The following is a 20,377-nucleotide window of genomic DNA, read 5'->3' as shown; positions in this document are numbered from 1 at the left end:
ACAGGCGAAAAAGGAGTACATGTGTTTGACTTAGATTTTGAGAGGTTCAGTGTTGAATAACACAATTTTTTGTATATATTTTAAAAGGTTTGAGGGTGGTTCAACGTACAAGACTACGTGGTTAAAGGTACAGGACTGGTTTGTACCTTGGACCAAATTAGCTCTAATCAATAAAATTTTAAAAACTGTGTTTGGTTTTGTTTTATTAAAATAACCTTTTAATATATTACACTATGGTGTGTAAACTACAAGTTAGTCCAGAAATTTTTCCTTGAAATTTAAAAACTTAAAAATAATTGAGTTTTGAAAAAATCCGGTTCAAGGTACAAGCCTCTCCCCTACTAGCACCGGCCTTTGAACTTGGCATTTTCTTTTGCAATGTTGAGTGTACCCAGATGTTAAGTTCTCAAAATTGACAATAAAGAAAGTAGATCCATGTGATAAATATACGGCTAACTAATGCTTATTATAACTAATGCTTATTAATGCTTAATTATAATTTAAAAAAGAAAAGAACAAAAAAAGAGAAAAAGAAAAGCAAAAAAAAGGAAAAAAAAAACAGAAAAAAAGCAAAAAAAAGAAAAAAGAAAAAAAAAACAAAACTAAGAAGATGTAAACCTCCGCGAGGTTGAATCGGGTTTACGTCTTAGCGTAGTAAAAAACAATTTATAAAAAATAACAATAAAAAAATAATAAAAAAGAACAAGTTAACAATATAAAAAAATGCAACAAAAAATACAAAAAAAATAAAAATTTACAAAAAAAATGAACAACCAAAACAGAGTATTATTTAGAAAATAATTGTAGATAATAATGTTAGTTTGTTATGTATCTGATTGAAAAATCAAATTTGTTTGTTTTTAAAATAACAAAATGTGTGGCTAATTAGCTCGGCCAAGGCCATCAAATTCACACAAAAAAAAACTAATGCTTCACTTATATCAAATTTAAATGAAAGTTCTTTATTGATCATATTGCGTCGTAACTTAACAACAGTAAGTAGAAACTCATTTGCTGGAGTTAATATACGGACACTCATTTTAGATCCAGTTGGATAATATAAGAGATGGTTCAATGCGGGACCTAAAATATTAAAAACAAGCCAAAAATGTTTACAACTATCAAACTCAGTAGAGAATTTGAGTTCTTCCTAGGGATGGGAAAAACCTACCGGTTTAAACCTAAAACCGGTTTTTTTACTTCGCAATAACCGGTTTTACCGGTTATTTTTTTGTCCCGGTTATAACCGGTTTTTTATTTTTAAAGAAAAAACCGGTTATTAGGTTTTTACGGTGATTAGGATTAGGTTAGGTATTATTTGGGATCCCAATCATAATTATTATTCTCAAGTAACTATTCCAAACAAAACCATAATTCAAATTTTATTTTATTTTATAAATACAGAAGCGAACTGAAAGTGCAATCTCACATCAGCCAGCAGAATCAGTTATGAAGTTTTATTTAATATTTCCTTGAAAAGGTATTTGTAATCATAATATTTACATAAGAAGTGTCTGTTTGAATTAGACGCAACCCAAACATCATCTATTTTTCACACTAAACTCTTAACTCTTGACATTGAAAGTCGGTGAATGATTTTATCTGATTACCAAAAATAATGCTCTGCCTATGCATATCGTATTACTGATTACGAATACGAATCTCTAAGAATTTCCCTACGTTTTCAAAACGTTCCACCCATACTGGAAGTATTAAATGAGTTAAAATGTACCTATTCTAGAAATATATACAAACGTGTTAAAAGTAATACATGATAAATTTTTTTTGATGGTAGCAAAAATAAAAGATATATTGCATTATCCAATTTATTTTTAAGTAAAATATTTATGTTGATATTATTTTTTTTTAAATCCCATTTCAAAGAGTCTGGGAAATTTTTTATAAGTTGAAATGGTTGGGGAATTTTTTGATTTTGGGAGGAGAGGAAAATTGTAATTGTAAATGTAACTTTGTAACCTATTGGATTAAAAAAACCGAAAACCGGTTTTTCCAAAAACCGGTTTTTTTGGCCGGTTATAACCGCCAGGTTAAACCGTAAGCAAAAAAAACCGGTATAACCGAAAACCGGTTTTTTGTCAAAAACCGCCATGCCTAGTTCTTCCAACTTAGACTCACATTGCAAATTTTCAATACAAAATTGGTATACTAGTCATAGTTGATGCATCACATTTATTTATAAATTCATCTCCATAGTCATTTATTTCCATTGGTGTTGACTCTATTTCAACCTCATTGCAAGGTTCTGGTGGGACTGGATTAAATGAACTGATGGATGACAAATGTGATGATTCTTTTCTGAGTGCTCGTTTTATCATCCGTTCTTTTCTCTGCTTGGCTGATTCCTGTTTCTTTTCAGTCCAGGTAAATTGGCTTGGTATAACACCCTTCTTGAGTCTAGGTTTTGATGTAAAATAAAAAAAAATGGTTTACAATAAAGTTGAGGTTATACTAATGGAGCTAAGTAAATTATAACTTAATAATTAAGTAAAGACTTCTGTTGTATGTTAGTATATTAAATTAATTTAATATAAAAACATACAACAGTAGTCTTTATTTCATTTTAATATGTTATTGGTATACAGTCAACTACAGGGTTTTCCCTTTTCAATTGTAAGTAAATATGGTTGCAACTAAATATTCCAGAACAACATAAGTATTTAAACAAATAAACAACTTACGATTTTTTACAGTCGACTCCAGGGGTAACACATAATCTGTTTTCACAAAATGTTTGTTGCAGATAGGGGCATTTATTGTCGCCACATATTTACCCCTTCTTATGGCTATAATCCACTTTTTCTCATCAAACTATCTTTAGGATACCTGTGTCATGATGTTCTCGATGAGGACAAGGGCACAACACAACATTGAGGCATTTTATTTCCTTAAACTAAATTCACACAGCCAAATAAATGCAATATTTACTTAGAAGTAAACTGATTTGACGAGTTGACGCGACCTCCAACTACACAAGCGCCACCTACGTTGAGCTTTCCAGATTAGCTGCCATTGATACGGCGCGCGGTAGCTACGCCTCTGATATTAGCCCAAAAAACAAAAAGGTTAGTAATAGCCAAATAATCAATAAGATGCAAATTGGAGTTTGACAATCAAATTATACAACAAGTAATGACTTTGGGCATTAATCTCTAAGCCGAAAACAAAATCGAAGAAGAGGTAAAATACTAAATAATTACGACACAATTTGGGAAAATAAACGCCCAAGAGTGGAAACAAATGCTCGAATATATGTCAGTTATTAGGCCAGTTATGACTTAGGCCGAAACAAGACCAGACACAAGCAAAACCCAAAGACATCTGAAGACCAACGAAATAAAGATCTTAAGAAGGATTACTGGAAAAGGAATATAGGACAGGGTAAGAAGTGAAGAAATCAGACGCATATGTGGGGTAGACAGTATATAAACCTAGGTGCATAACAAAAAAGAAGAGTGGAATCTATACATAAGCAGGTATCTGAATCAAGGATAGTAAGTATAGCCAGCGAAAAGTCACCGTTAGGCAAAAGAAGAATAGGACGCCCAAGGAAAAGATGGAACGACAAAATTTAGGGGCAGAATACAAGGCACCGTTGAAGAAAAACAGTCAGTACTGCCTATATAAAAGAAGAAGAAGAAAAACTGTTCCCATTTAAGGGAAAGGACCATAAAGGCGTCAAAGAACCCATCAGACATTAATTGTGAAAGAAATAGTTAATGCTTTTTAACTTTAACCAATAAACACACAAGTAAAATTTTAACCGATTGAAAAATTATTAAGTAATATTCTGTTAAATACTTCCAAAAGCTAAAAGAAGTGGCGATGTTTCTAGGAAGTTGAAATTAAGACATAATTCATCGTAAAGTGTACGTTATATACCTATAAAGAAAAATTTGTGTCGATATTAGACAATCTTCTTAATAAACTGAATGCAGGAATTGGGGAATTAAGCGCGATAGTAAAAATTTGTGGAATTGTTTGCGTCGCATAGGACTTAGGTCTAAAATAAACAACAAGCAGGCAATTATGGACCCCGTCTTCGGCATATATGACGAATAGAGTATTTATTGAAAATAAAATAGAACCGGCGAGAAAATAAATCAATCATTTATCTAAATCTATCAATACAAAAGATGAACTTGAATTGGCAGTACACGAATTTATTACACTTCTCCAAGAAGCTGCTTGGAATGCCACTCCAGAATGTAAAGATACACAGAATAAAAGGAACTATCCTATTATTATAAAAAAACCAAGTTAAAGAGAAGAGGAGACTAAGAAGGATATAGCAAAACACAAGGCAGCATCAAGACAAAATGAACTACAATAGAGCCGCAAGACAGCTGAAAAATACAATACTACAGCACAAAAACTCCTACATCGAAAATTATCTTCGAAATTTAACACCAACCGCAGATACCGATTATTCACTTTGGAAGGCCACCAGGAAATTAAAACAACCCAGTAAACACATACCAGCATTAAGAAATCCAGATGGCTCATGGACGAGGACAGATCAGAAAAAGCAGAGGGATTTGGAAAATATCTTGAAGAAGTTTTTCAACCTCTACCCTCTGTCAGTGCTGAAGAAGATGTGGCTATATATGAAAGTCTAGCAACATTGCAACAGCCAAGTGAGCAAATTAAACAAGTAACAAAAATAGATGTAAAAAATAATATTCAATATAGATTAAAATCCAAAAAAGCTCCTGGCTATGACATTATAACAGGAACTATCTTAAAAGAGTTACCAGATAAAGGTGTAATTATGATAACACAACTATTCAACGCCGCAGCAAGGCTCAAAATTGTGCCAACGCAATGAAAAATTGCTGATATACTAATGATACATAAACATGGTAAAGCACCTCACGAGCATACCTCTTATCGTCCTATTAGTCTCTTACCGGTACTAGCTAAACTATTTGAGAAGCTATTAGCGACCAGGCTAATGAAGATAATAACTGATAACAATCTTGTTCCGGATCACCAGTTTGGTTTCAGAAAGAAGCATTCAACAATAGAACAAGTTCATATTCGAGTCGTTGATATAGTAAATAAAACTTTTGAAGAAAAAAAGTACTGTTCTGCACTTTTTCTTGACGTCAGTCAGGCTTTTGATAAAGTCTGGCACGAAGGGTTGCTCTTCAAAATAAAAATGAACGTTCCTGATTCAACGTTTACTATACTACATAAAATCATATTTAGAAGAAAGGTACTACCGTGTAGCATATGAAGCAGATACTTCAAAAATCTACCCTATACGATCTGGAGTCCCTCAAGGTAGTATTCTGGGTCCTATATTATATCTAATATTTACACACAACATACCAACAAACGAAAATGTAACGACTAAAACATTCGCAGACGACACAGCTATATTAGTCACAAATGAAAACCCCACAACAGCTACCGAATTTCTTCAAAGGCATATTAGGAACATTGAAAAGTGGACAAAGAAATGGCGAATAAAGATCAATGAATCAAAATCACAACATATCATATTTACAAAATGTCGTAAAATATCGCCCAATATAGAAATAAATAACAAAGCAATTCCACAAGCCGAAAGAGTTAAATACCTTGGTATGCACCTGAACAAAACTTTGACATGGAGAACACATATATGGAAAAAGCGCCAACAGTTAAATTTGAAATTTCGTAAACATTATTGGATACTGGGCAGAACCTCGAAGTTGTCTATACGGAACAAACTGATAGTATACAATACAATACTCAAACCGGTCTGGACCTATGGGATCCAACTATGGGGTACAGCAGCAAAGTCCAACATATCCATAATGGAAAGATTACAATCCAAAGTGTTACGTTCTATAACAGACGCCCCAAGGTTTGTGTCAAACAAAGACATTTATTGTGATCTAGAACTACCTACGATCATTGAAGTGATAGTTCAGTGCAGTGTTCGGTTCATAAAACGCCTAGAAAGCCATCCAAATATCCTGGCAATAGACTTGCATGATAATAGTCAACAACCTCACAGACTAAAACGTAAAAATCCACTGAACCTTATTTATAATTAAGTTTTATAACTCACCGTAATTGGGTTTATGTTTTAGATATATGTATTGTTTGTAAATGTAAAATGTATGTTTGTATGTAGCATATTACCTGAATGTCATGTTTGTTCCATACTAGAGGTCCAGTCATTGGACTGACCTCTTTAACGTCAATTTTTTTTACTTCAAACCCCAAAGACGCTTATTGTTAGAATTTTTTATAACTAACAGATTGCTGAATAAACGATTCAAAAAAAATATCTAGATGAGGCGTGGTTTGACACACGTAACACTCTATCAAAATTTTGGTTTGCACACACAACAAATGCAATAAAAATGCACCCTCCAATAAATTAATACGCGTGAATATATTCCACACCACATCAATAAACGGATGGGTACCAAAATGTTTGTTTTATCTGTCAAAAACATTTATTAGTGAATCTTGCGTCAATTATCACCAAGACACAACCGCATCACTTTACATCACATAAATTTCCTACAAACCACTATTCTCGTTTTTTAATAATAATTCTTGAAATTTAATTTGTTGTAATCACAATATGTAGTTAAATTTTTGAAAAAGACTTCAATTTATTAATAGAATATACAGGACGATAATTATTAGTGATATATTGTCATACAAACGATAGGTATTACATCATATTATCATAATTCAGATAATTTTACGTAGGTATTATATGAAATATTTGCAGTATTTAAGTATGTCTTGTACTAGATAAAACGAGTTAAAAAAAACCACTTAAAACAAATGTTATCAATTGCGACAGAATGCTATCTAATCAATAATAGATAGAACGCCACTTGATCGACCTGAAAACAAAGTAAATAAATTAGAAAAATTTCCTACATACAATGCCACCCGTATTGACAGGGTGACAGAAACTTATGTTTGTTTTTAACGGAACACCCTATATATTTTTACATTTTTGGATTTTCCTCGATGTTTTCTTTCCTAAAATATAAGCTTTGTAGTCTGGGCAGATTACCGGAATATGCTATTTTTGGGAAAAGTTATTTACCAGAGTTATTTAAAACTCGATCATTCCAGGAAGGAAAACTGAAGAATCTAGTAAACGATGCCAAAAGACGAAGCCCCAGAGAATGCTCTGGGACGGAATAGTCAGGAAATATATGGCTATGTATTCTTTAACAGTGGAGGAAACAACAGAATATTGCGCACAGGTTTTCTGATAAGTAAGAAATTGAAAGTAACTGTTGTAGACTTTAAAGCAGTATCCGATAGACTATGCCCACTCAGGCTAAAAGGTAAATTCCAACACGATATCGTTTGTAAATACATGCACCCTCAGAAGAAAAAGAAATAGAAATAAATGAGCAATTTTTTAGCACACTAGACCAAGTATATGAGGTTATTCCTAAGTAAGATCTGAAGATTGTCCTAGGAGACGCTAATGCTAAAATATTCAGGGAGGAATTATTGTTCCCCACAATAGAAAAACATAGCTTACATACAGAGACAAACGAAAAGTGCTTCTTCCTAGTAGATCTTGCTAAAGAAAAGGGACTAATAAAAAAGAGCATATACTTCCAACGAAAAGACATTCACAAAGGTACATGGAGATCGCGAGATGGAAATACAGTCAACCAAATTGACCATATTTTAGTTGAGAAAGATGAAGAAAATTGCATCACAAAGGTAAGGACATACAGAGGACCTGATATGGATTCAGACCACTATCTGGTAGAAATATGGATAAGACAATTTGGTAACGATCCGCCGGAACAAAAGAATACAAAAATATGATAAATACAAGCCAATGAGAATACGTACAGAAAATGAGCGAATATTATAATGAAGAAATTATTATTGAAAAACTAGAACACACAGCAGAAGACGGAAGCGTAGAACGCAAGTGGCAGACAACAAAAAAGATGCAATTAATGAGGCAGCGGACAGTGTCAATTCAAAGAATAATCGGCGGGCTGAAAATTTCGTAGGCTGATACACAAATGGCGCTACTGGTATTAAATCCATATGAATTTTAGTCAGCACTAACATTCAAAAGATTCCTTTCCATTCCCATTTCAGAGGTCAACGAGTAAGGTACTCCTTGCTTATCGCCTCTACTAATAATATTTTATATAAAAACTATTGAGTTAATATGTTGTGTTAACCAACTAAAAATACTGGTAAGTCGAATTTAATTAACAGCAAATATCGACAACCAAAAAATTAGGCCAGTTCTTACTGGCAATACATATTTAATATTTTGGCATCCAGAATATTAAAATAAAATTATGGCATCAACCTCATCACAAACATCATCACAAGCATCATCACAAACAGTACGACCTAGCTTCGCTGCAGTAACAAAAATCACACCGAAAAAATCTACAACAGCAATATCATGTCCCAGTAGAACTTTCGCCATCGTTATGAACGCTCTTCCAGACGTCGTGCTATTTGATTACATCAAGGCAATTGGCGAAATTGTTAGCCCTAAAGAAATAACCTTTGCTTCACGAATTTCTAACCAGCATATATGCATTGCATATATCTTTCTTCCTTATCCGTAGTGGATAATCTTGTGCAAAATTATCCGACCATTACTGTTAGAAATCAAACAATGCCTATTCGCAGACTTATTACACCTGTAAAGAGGCTACTACTGTCCAACGTGAGTCCTTCGATCCCAAATTCACTCATACGAACTTTGATTACAACTTGCTTCTCCTATCTCTTTTATCCGATGCGGTACACCTGACGACGAATACGCTCACATTTTCAGTTTTCGACGCTATGTCTGTATTATACCGGATAAAGAAAACTTTGAATTAAATACCTCAATTGTAATATCGCATGAAAATACCAACAATAGAATGTTTATCACTTCGGATAAACTTGAATATTTTTTTTGTAAACAATCTGGACACACTGGAGACTTCTATCCTAACCCTCAAGAAATAGCTAGCAATCCTTCTCAAAATACAACTTCTAGCCTAATCCCATTTGAACCTCCTTCTGCTATATCTTCTCCTTCCTCCTCCTCAAAAGAAGAAATCAATCCAACTAATACCGACTTAACAATTCCAAACGAACAGTCTCTAATTTCAGTGGACTTGCCTTCAATTCCTTGCATCAAAAGAACTTATTCTACCGACACAAGTCTCTAATCACCCACTTTATCGGTTACTGATAACCACCCAGACTTAGACCCTATACATGCTCAATCTACCACAGCCTTTGCAACTCCTTAAACAGCTCATAAAAAGAAATTAAAAACTGATGACAAAGAACTTGGTAAAATTACTCCCTCTGCTCAATCAACTATTGAACAATTAATTAGTGCTAATCCAGAAAAATTTTCGTTGACAGCATTACAACTTTTTGCCTTCCTGGAAAATTCCTTTGGTAGCAGTGATCCTCTCAAAGAAGCTCATAACTTTACCACCAACATTAAGTCTGTTTTAGAAGACCTTACGCAAATATATCAAACTGTATCTGATAAATCGCTTAAAAATCGCATTACAAGATTATCTAAAAAGCTAAAGATAACAATAAATCCCGTAGACGCTGACAAAGTTGCAAGCCTTACGTCCAATAATTCATGTGACTCCAACACCAATGACACCGATCTTTTGTAAAAATAAAAAATACCTTTTCACTTTTTTACAATGGAATTGCGACGGATAATATCCGCGCCTGGAACACATACAATATCTTACATCAATTTATCATCCAGATTTTATTTGTCTACAAGAGACTAATTTTACTACAAATAATATTCCTCACCCTAAATCCTTTGAAGGATACCACTTCATTAGGACGAACTGCATCAGAGCTAGTGAAGGTGCATCAATTTTTGCTTAGAGTGAAATCTACTCAACAATGCTACCTTTAACAACGAATCTTGAGGCAATTGCCATAACTACATTTTGCCCTTATAAGCTTACTATCTGCTCCATATATATTCTCCCAAATCATCCTTTAAAAGAGGAAGAGCTCCTAGACCTTATATTCCAGCTACCACAGCCGTTTATACTCACAGGAGACTTTAACGCACATAACAGTATGTGGGGTTCTAAATCTACATTTGGTCGTGGAAAAATAGTTGAAAATATCCTTAACTGCACAAACTCATGTCTTCTTAACACAGGATCTAATACTCACTTTAACATTTCCTCTGGATCATTCTCTGCTATTGACCTTAGTATTAGTGACCCTAAATCAGCACCTTTTCTATCCTGGAAAATAGCCGATGATCTCTTTGATAGCAATCATTATCCTATAATAATTTCCAACAACTGTAGTGGAGCTGTATCTTCCAAAAGTTATTGGCGCTTAAACAAAGCTAACTGGTCAGAATATTCAAAATATGTTGATACTCTCTTGCTCGCAAATGAACATCCGACAACCAATGATGTTGACTACTTATTAACGTCAATATAAGTGACAATTCTATCGGCTGCTAAGATTCACATCGGAAAAACAACATTCTCTCCAAATCATAACGCAATTCCTTGGTGGAACTCTTCTTGTGAAGAGGCAATTCGTCTATCCAAAAAAGCTCTAAACAAGTACCAAAAAAACAGAAGCCTTGAAAATTTAATAAATTATAAAAAATTTAAAGCCAAAGCCAAACACATAGTTAAAAAAAGCAAAAAATCCTCCTGGCAGGATTATGTATCTTCCATTAATGAAAATAAAAAATGAAAAAATACGACAAATTCAAAGTCACAACACTAATATTAAAATTACTTGTTTAATTTCAAATGGTATAGAGATCACTTCACATGCATTTATTCCTAACGCCTTTGCTAAACATTTCGAAGATAAATTCAGAAACAAAACTAATCATATTAATATGTTTCTTCGTGAAATAAATCCACACAGAAGAAGCTCAATCTATCCACCTGGCAAATTCACTGGAATAAAATTACTTCAGCGCTGCATGAAATTAAGCCATCAGTGAACCTATTTACCTGCCCTAGTTTATCTCGGAAAAATATGCAATCAATGGAGACTGCGTATAGGACATACCCGTCTAACACATAGCTATTTGATGACATCATCTACACTACCAAACTGTCAACACTGCAATACTACTCTCCGAATCAGACACATACTTATTGACTGTCCTTTTTATGCCAAAGAACGCCAACAGCTTGGTATCAGTCCTAACTCCAAAGAGGTCCTCAACAGCACAGACCAAATCAACAAGGTTATCAAATTCCTTGAGAATAATCAACTGTTAAACAAAATATAATTGTTAACCGATTTTTTTTTACTTAAGTTAAATAATGTTAACTATACTATTTGTAATTTATAATATTACCATGTAAATTGTAACTCGTGTTAATGACCATAGATATCATATGCACGTTAATTTAAATAATAAAAAAAGATGCCTTTATAAATTTGACAGCTATCGATCTATTAATTTATGAGATATATAGCATTTTGAGTGAAGCAACTTATGTTAGTTTAAAAACATTGATAAAAAGGAATTTGGTACCTTAAGCAAGAAACCCATTATGAACGGCCAGCACGGCACAGCCCGGCACGGCACAACACAGGCCGGCACGGCACAACACAGGCCGGCCCGTCCAAAAACCCATTTGTAACGGCCAGCGCGGCACGGCACCGGAAAAATGATCATTTGCCATAAATGATAATGTATTTTTATTAATAAAATATATACAGAGAGGGGCTAAATTATCGAATAAATTCATTTTCTCTAAAATGGACGGCTTTGGAAGAAAATACCAAAACAGGTTGATTTTTACTTTTAAATTACAATTTTTTGGCATATACAGTGGAACCTCGATTATCCGTCACCTCTGTTAACCGTCAGGGTCCATTAAGTTATATTGTATACACAAGTAAAAATTGAGTCATCAATTCATTTTGTTTGAGCATTGCGATAAGCCAAACGAAATTCATTGAAATGTACACGTGCAGTTATGCCATCACCGCATTTTTTTATCTAAATAATTTTTGTTCTTATTCAGGGCTCTGGATTAAATTTCAATTTAAATAGGTAATGATAAATGATACCCTACTTTTAGAGTTCTATTTTTAGAATCGCAAGCCGAAAATAAAAATGTACATCACACAAATTATTAGTTAATATCTGTGTGTCACCATAACAGTATGATTTTTATTTTTTTAATGTTCTGTTAACCGTCTTCTCGATTATCCGTCATACCCTTGGTCCGGTGCCCTGACGGATAATCGAGGTTCCACTGTATTTCATACTAGAGACGTCATTCATCTGAGCTTAATGATGTAATGGATGATTTTTTTAAATGGGAATAGGGGTTGTGTGGCATCTTATTTGAAAGGGTGTTCAATCCTCTATTCAGTAATATAAAAAATAATATCATTATTTATACAGGGTGGCCAAAACAATAATTTTTAAATTACATTAATTGACGCAAAAAGAAGAATGTATGTAATTTATTTAACTCAAAATACATTGTACTGCTGTCAGTAAATAGAAAAAAATGTTTATTTCACAAATAAAAATTTCGTTTCACTTAAATTAAACCACAAACAGCCTCCCACCTACCTCTTGCCAGTTTGAACATTTAATTTAAGCGAAAAGCAATGTTTTTTTTGCCAAATAAACATTTCTGTCTATTTTCTGACATCATTAGAAAGTATTTTGAGTTAAATAAATTGCATACATTCTTCTTTTTTCGTCAATTAATTTAATTAAAAAAGTATTTTTTGGCCACAAATGAGATGCCACACGACCCATATTCCCATTTAAAATAATCATAGATTACGTCATCACGCTCAGATGGATAACGTCACTAGTATGAAATATATGCCAAAAAATTGTAATTTAAAATAAAAATCGACGTGTTTCGGGATTTTTCTCCAAAGCCGTCCATTTTAGAGAAAATGAATTTATTCCATAATTTAGCCCATCTCTATATAGGAGAAAAATGTTATGTATTGTTTTAATTTTATTTTAGAAACGCATCATGTCATCTATGACATATTTTAAAAACTATCGTAAAATAAAAGTTTTTAAAAGACATAAACTACACAATTTTAATGAATATGCATCACGTTAAAAAAACGAATTCATGGTTAATAGGTCTGGATCCAGCGTATGAAAAAAAAGTTGATTAATAGCAAGCTGAAAATTTGTTGATAGCTTAAGGTTGTCTAGTCGGATAAACTTTGATATATGGGAACACTGGAACAGGGGAAGTTTTAATTGTGGAACAGGTTAAAAATTTGGAACGGTCACACCACGAAAACTGCACATTTATTTTGTCCGACAGAACAGACTTAAACTCTACGAACAGAGATTAAATTCTCATGCAAAAATCAGACTGCTATTTATCACCAAATGGGCGTTTTAATGAGTGGAACATGTAGAATAAGTCAAATGACAGGAATTATGACAGGTGATAAATAGCAGTCTGATTTTTGCATGAGAGTTTAATCTCTGTTCGGAGAGTTTAAGTCTGTTCTGTCGGACAAAATAAATGTGCCGTTTTTGTGGTGTGACCGTTCCAAATTTTTAACCTGTTCCACAATTAAAACTGCCCATGTTCCAGTGTTCCCATATATCAAAGTTTATCCGACTAGACACCCTTAAGCTATTAACAAATTTTCAGCTTGCTATTAATCAACTTTTTTTTCATACGCGGGATCCAGACCTATAAAGGATAATGTACGTACCTGTCCATTGATCAAAATGTTCGGATATTTGTACCCATGCATTGTCATTTTTCTTGCTATCGTGATAACCTGGGTCCGATGCATCATACAAAAATGGGTATTCTCTGACACTCTCAATTAAAAGTTCGTCCATATTATTTCAGAAGAAACAACGCGCTTTCAATTAAAAAGTCAACAATATAATATTTTATAACAATTATGACACACTGACACCGACTGGCCGTTCGACTCCAACGGATTTTATTCTACTCGGAGAATTTCGGCCGTTCCGTTTGCGTGCTGGCCTGTGCCGGGCCGGGCTGGCTGCTCATAATGGGTTACGTTGCATTTAAAACTATACAAATGAATTTGGACTGTCCTGTGCCGTGCCGGGCTGTGCCGTGCTGGCTGTTCATAATGGGTTTCTTGCTTTAAGGTACTAGTACACTTTAGAATACCCAAAATATTCATTTTTTTCAAGAATTTTTTTTTCAGTACCTTTATTAAAACTGAACATAAAACTTTTTACATATTAATATCTAACTCTTAGAGAGTACAAAACATATATATCTTTTCATTTATGTACGTGCAATAATATTAAAGAGGGCGCAAAACTCGAGGCCCCAAAAAATGATGGCGGACAGTTAATCTCGGGATTGGGATATGTGAAACAAAAAAATCGTACTGCATTTGACAAAGGAAGGTTTCAATTTACCACAATTTGACGAAAAAAATAAAAAATTAATATTTTTTAACCACGAAAAACTGAAGAAAAACGGGCGATTTATTCACAAAATTTTTTGAAATTTTCGTAAAATCTTATTTTTTTCGGAATTTTTCACTAACGGTGGTAAATTGTCACGTAAGAGACCTTTCTTTTTCAAATGGAGTACGATTTTTTTGTTTCAGAGATCCCAATCCTGAGATTAACTTTCCGCCATCGGAACTACTTTTTTTCGAGGCTTCGACTTTGGCGCCCTCTACAATATTAGTGTACGTGCATCAATGAAAAAAGATATATTTTTTGTATTTTCTAAGAGTTAGATATTAATATTTAAAAAGTTTTATGTTAATTTTTAATAAGAGTTCTGACAAAAAAAATCTTGAAAAATGCTTATTTTTGGTCTTCTAAAGTGTACTAGTACTTAATAATTTATTGCTTTTTGGAGAAAAAAAAACTGCTAAAGCCAAAGCTTGGCTTGATAAACAATATTCGGAGTCTGCACCAGGAAAATCAACCGTTGAGACATGGTTTGCTAAGTTTAAACGAGGCGCAGTGAGCACTGAGGACGATGCGTACAGTGACCCAAAGAGGCTATTACCGATAAAAACATTAAAAAAGTCCACAAAATAATTTTGGATGACCACAAAGTGAAGTTGTTTGAGAAAGCCGAGACTGTAAAAATATGAAAGAAATGTGTTGGATATATTGTGCTTGAATATTTGGGTATGCGAAAGCTCTGTGCAAAGTGGGTGCCGCGAGAGCTCACAGTCGATAAAAAACAACAACGAATTGGTGTTTCTGGGAAGTATTTGAAGTTGTTCAACGGTAATAAAACCGAATTTTTGTGTCGATATATTACAATGCATGAAATATGACTCTATCATTTCACACCTGAGTCCAATCGACAGTCTGCCGGGTCGACTGCACGTGATGAACCGACTCCTAAGCGTGGAAAGAAGGTCCATGTCACCAGCCCCCCCTTTTTCAATTTGAGGGTCAAAAAAAAGCTCATTCGTTTGTATTGCGTTAGTACCGGATGGCAAGCAAGCAATTTGATTTAACCCGACCTGTGGGAATGTCCACCCTCTCGAAAGAGTACATTCGGGTGTAACAATTCATTGGGGCGAGGTGTTTTGACCCGAGTATATACAGGGATCACCCCACCTCGCTCCAATGCCCCAGGCCATCCCTTTCACAACTATCCTAGCCAAATGCTCTTCACAATGGAATCCTGGGTAATAAGATTCCATTGTGGTACCCTAATCGAATGCAAAAAACTAGGCCAGCGTGATGCGCTCTATGCCTTTATCTTCTTTCTTACTTATCCGCGGAACTAAAAATTGCTTGCTTGGGCCCCGAGTCATCGTGCTGAGCCCTAGTGGGCTCCGCCCGATGACTCGTTGCTCGAGTTTGTATGTGTTTTATGGTTTTTATAATTTTTTTGGGGGCTTTCGCCATTTTTTTATTTTATTTATATTTTTTTGGGGGCTTATGCCCTTCTGTAATTTTCTAATATTCACTTACCTTAGAGGCGGTCGTGGTACTTGATCTTCGTATGTAACGCTGTCTTCGGCACTTGTTTTCGAGCTACGAACTCACTACTATCACTTATCACTTTTGTACTCTTATCCCACTATTTGTTGCTTCGGACGTCTGTGCTTCCATCGGTGGAACTCATCATACCTTAGCGTCTCTCGCAGTATGTAATTTGGGTTGTGCTCCAGTTCCGCGAATTTGGTCCTTGCCTTATCTGTCATGATTTCGGTGACTCTCACCTGTTGGAGTTCTCTGAACAAGAATCTTTCAGCTACATATCTTGGGACCCTGGCGGCCTCCCTCAGGCTGTTGTTGTGGGCTGCTTGGATCTTCTTCTTGTGTGTGTGTTACTTACGTGTCCCCATGCGAGAGATGCGTATGTTAATACCGGTAGGATTATACTATTGATCAGTCTTAACCTTGTTTTCAGTCTTAGTTTACTTTTCCTGCCTGTGAGTCCTCTTAGTGTTGCTTTTGCTATGTTGGCCTTCCGGACTGTGGCTTCTACGTGTTTTTGGAAGGTTAATCCTTTGTCCATGATGACTCCTAGGTATTTAGCTTCGTTTTTCCACTCGATGGGTCTGTTCTGCACCGTCAGCTGTTCCTCTGGCTGTTGTCTTCCTTTCTTGTATAGAACCGCTTGCGTTTTATCTGAGTTGATGGCTATCTTCCATTTTATACTCCATTCTTCTATTTCTTCTAACGCTGTTTGCAGGTTGGTCACTGCTATATCTACATTTCTATGTTTGGCCGCTATCGCTGTGTCGTCGGCGTAGAGGCTCATGAGGGTACCTGGTGTTCTAGGTACATCAGCGGTGTATATCGTATACAGCAGGGGTGACAGGACCGCTCCCTGGGGTACTCCAGCTTCCGGGTTTCCGAGCTCGTGTAACGATCAGTATCCCGATCGTTACTATAAGATTCATTTCTGTAACTATTAAGTATGCAACCCGGTATACGTTCACTCGCATAGAGTGTAATCTAAACTTGAGCCCATTATAATTATTTTGGTTGGTAGTATGGTTAGTGAATTTTACATTTATTCGTTGGCTCATGGGTAAATGACAATTTCCGCCTGTTGACAGGACGGAAAGAAAGTGAAAGTTGATGGTTACTTGATCTTCGGTAGCCGTCTGCAAATGATGTGATTTTCCAGCGACCGGTGTCTAGCCATTTTATTTTATTTAGAAAATAATTATTTAGTTGAAAAGGAATGCATTTAAGTTGGAAAGAAGTTTATTTTATGGTATAAATTATGGTGAGAGTGCTGTTTTAGTTCCAATATCGGAGGATTCTGGACATTGGGTAAGCGCCATTTTTTGTTCTTGCCAAGGAAAAAAAAAATAACCATTTTCTCATTTTCAATACCATACTTACATTAGGAAAATTGTTATTCTGTAACCATCAGGTCTTAAGTAGTCCCTATAACTACCAAATTTATGTATTCTACTGAGAAAGATTCTTTAAAATTATATGTCCAGTTCAAAGTAATTTCTGACTTAACGACATTTTCCTTTACTTTTAGTTTACGTCTGTAAAGAAATCCTTCTTGTAACATCCAACTTTACAATCATATTTTGCAACAAGTAATCCTTAACCATAGTTTAGTTTTTCAAATGTCTTCACATGGAAAAAGAATCAAGGTCAATCATACTTCAATTACACACATCAGTGATTCAACTTTTTGTTTCAAGTTTTTTCTACAAACTTTTTATAAATACCTTCCTACATACCGTGTTTCATGTTACTCAAAAGAAGTAATATGACTGAAAGATTTTTGTTTTCTTTTAGTCGCTGGAGAATAGAAGATTTAGTCAACAGAAATAAGAATAATTTTTGGGAAAGAGTGGGAAATTTTGGGACATATTTGGAAGTTTTGATTTTATTGGAATCTTGGTTTTTATGGAATTTATTTTTTGGAATTCGCCGGTACTGAGAGGTATCTCCAGTTGGTAACAAGGATACACCTCCCTCCTAGGTTGAGGAACACCGCAAGCTACCTTCCTTGGGCCTCTGATCATTCCCTGGAAAGAGTTGGAGAACCCATGGTCACTTGGTAGACCGGACAGGTTTTTATAAGTCAATTTGATTGTAATTTGTTTTAATAATATTTGCACTTTTACCTATTTTTTTTTTGTATCAATAACTTAATAATCCTAATAATAGTATACCTTCATTTTCTTAAACATAATTAAACTAAACAATAATTTTTCAAAAATTTTATATTTCAAGGTTAGCTCATTTATTTTAAAATAGTAGGGGGGATTATAAACTATCTGTAAAGATAGTGTGCACATTATCTCAGTTTGAATCCTTATCGAAACTTTGATTTCATTGTCAGGTATTATACTTACGTTTATCACCTCCGAACAGATACGATATTGTCAGCCAATATTGGCTTCTTCATTAACAACAAATTTGTACATACATTTTTACATTAATTAACTTTCATATATAAACCATTCTTTTCATATTTTTCACATATTGTAAAAACCTGTGTTATCAACAGGAGTGTCATAGCTTAGTACGTCCGGTTTAGCTAGTGTATAAAAATTGTATATAGGGGTTATAGGTTTGTTTCATTAAATTTGTTAGTTGTACCTAAATATATGTTTTATTTCCTATAAATTCGCAGATCTAGGTCAAAGTAATAGTACTATAACAGTAATAAGTAGATGCAAGCAGCAGTATAAGTCACTCGGTGAAGTAAAATTCACCAGGCGCCCTCTTCCGTACTTCTAAATATCTTCTTGGTCAATATTTCTCTTCTTTTCATTCTTTTTTATTTTTAATTTATTTGCTTGAACACTTCAGTACTTTACTAGTTATCGTCTGATTTCGGGTGTGCAAATTCGGCCTGATCCTTTCCTGAGTCACACAAAAGGTCTCTTACATATCCAGCTAGCCAGCTCAATAACACTTAACAAGCAATTAAGCTACTCCTTCAAAGCTTATATATATTCTTCCACATCACCTACAGAATTGTTATAATTAACACATAATTCGTTACACTCGGACAGGACTTGTCCTATCCGAATCCTGAAAGTCCGGCCGCACAAGTACGACGAGATTAGTCTCGTCATCGCCCCTCTGTACCCGTAATCCCGCATTTTGTATAAGAGCCCCTTGTGCCAGACTCTATCGAACGCTTTACTTACGTCCAGGAACGCTGCTCCAGTGTACTGCTTGTCGTTGAAACCAGCTGCTATGTACTCGGTTAGTCTGAGTACTTGTAGCTCGCTGGAGTGCTCTGCTCTGAATCCGAATTGAGCTTCTGGGATGATATTTAGCCTGTTCGTTTCCGCTTGCAGTCTGCTTAGAATGATTCTTTCCACTATCTTGCTGATCGCTGGAAGTAAGCTGATTGGCCTGTAGTTCTGCGGGAATGTGTGGTTCTTGCCAGGTTTTGGGATCATGATGACATGGGCCTCTTTCCATCTGTTTGGGAATATCTTGTATCTTAGTATCGCGTTCACTATGTTTGTGAAGTACACTATAGCTTTTCTGGGCAAATATTTTAGGGCTCTGTTTGTTATTTCGTCTAAGCCAGGCGCTTTTCTCGGCGAACTGTTTTTGATGTGTTCGTTGATTTCTTCCGGTGATGTTGGGGGAATGAAGTCCTCTGGGTCTTCTGGTCCTTCTTCTTGTTCTTCAACTTCTTCCAGGAAGTCGTCGTCTTCGTCTTGGTGGTAGTTTAGGTCGCATTCTCTTTCGTGTGTAGCCCTCATCGCCTCTGCTTTATCCTCTATGGTGTATACCATACCGTGTCTTCCATGTAGTGGGGGGATGGGTTTTCTGTCGCTTCTCAACATTTTCTGGAGTTTCCAAACATTTTTCATGTTTGAGTCTTGTTCTTCCGTCTCTTGTACAAAGTTGTCCCATTTTTTACTACGGTGGAGTTGTAGGGCCGTTTTGACCTCTCTGTTTAAAATATTTGCCCAGGATTTGTCTACTCGATTTCTTGTTCTTCTTGCTGTTTGTTTTGCTCTATTTTTTTCCCTTATCAAATCTTGTGTTTCTTGTGGAATATCTTTGAACCTTCCCATGTAGATCTCGACTTCTTCCTCTGTTGTGCTGCTTCTGATTGCCTCTTGTATGATGTTTTCGAGTTCTAGGACTTTTCCTTCTATTTCTTCTGGATTGGTAAGGTATGCTTTATTGTCAAAAAATTTTAACAATTTGTGGACAAAGCTTATACAAAATAAAAAATACAATAAAAAACAAAAAATAGTAAAAAACTACAAACAAAACAAAAACAGAAACAGACACCAAGTAAATGGCGTGAGTTATACTACTTAATATAATTTTACAGTTATTAAGTACACATTAAAAAATTAAAAATTTTGCAAACAATAAGTATACAACGTCAGAGCAAAAAGAAGGCAAACGAGGAAAGGGCAAAGGGAAAGT

At 34.9% G+C, this 20,377-nt stretch overlaps 1 long non-coding RNA gene across 1 annotated transcript; it reads left to right on the top strand.

Moving 5' to 3' along the window:
• The first annotated feature begins 16,860 nt into the window (after positions 1 to 16,860).
• Positions 16,861 to 18,573, top strand: LOC126888340 (uncharacterized). The gene is made up of 2 exons (XR_007699522.1): positions 16,861 to 17,272; positions 17,759 to 18,573. It is a non-coding gene; the product is annotated as an uncharacterized LOC126888340 (long non-coding RNA).
• The last annotated feature ends 1,804 nt before the right edge of the window (positions 18,574 to 20,377 follow it).

Source organism: Diabrotica virgifera, chromosome 7 (assembly GCF_917563875.1).
Source record: "Diabrotica virgifera virgifera chromosome 7, PGI_DIABVI_V3a".
Classification (NCBI taxonomy): Eukaryota; Metazoa; Arthropoda; class Insecta; order Coleoptera; family Chrysomelidae; genus Diabrotica; species Diabrotica virgifera.
Note: the sequence above shows the minus strand (reverse complement) of the source record. Positions and strands in the feature narration are given on the sequence as shown.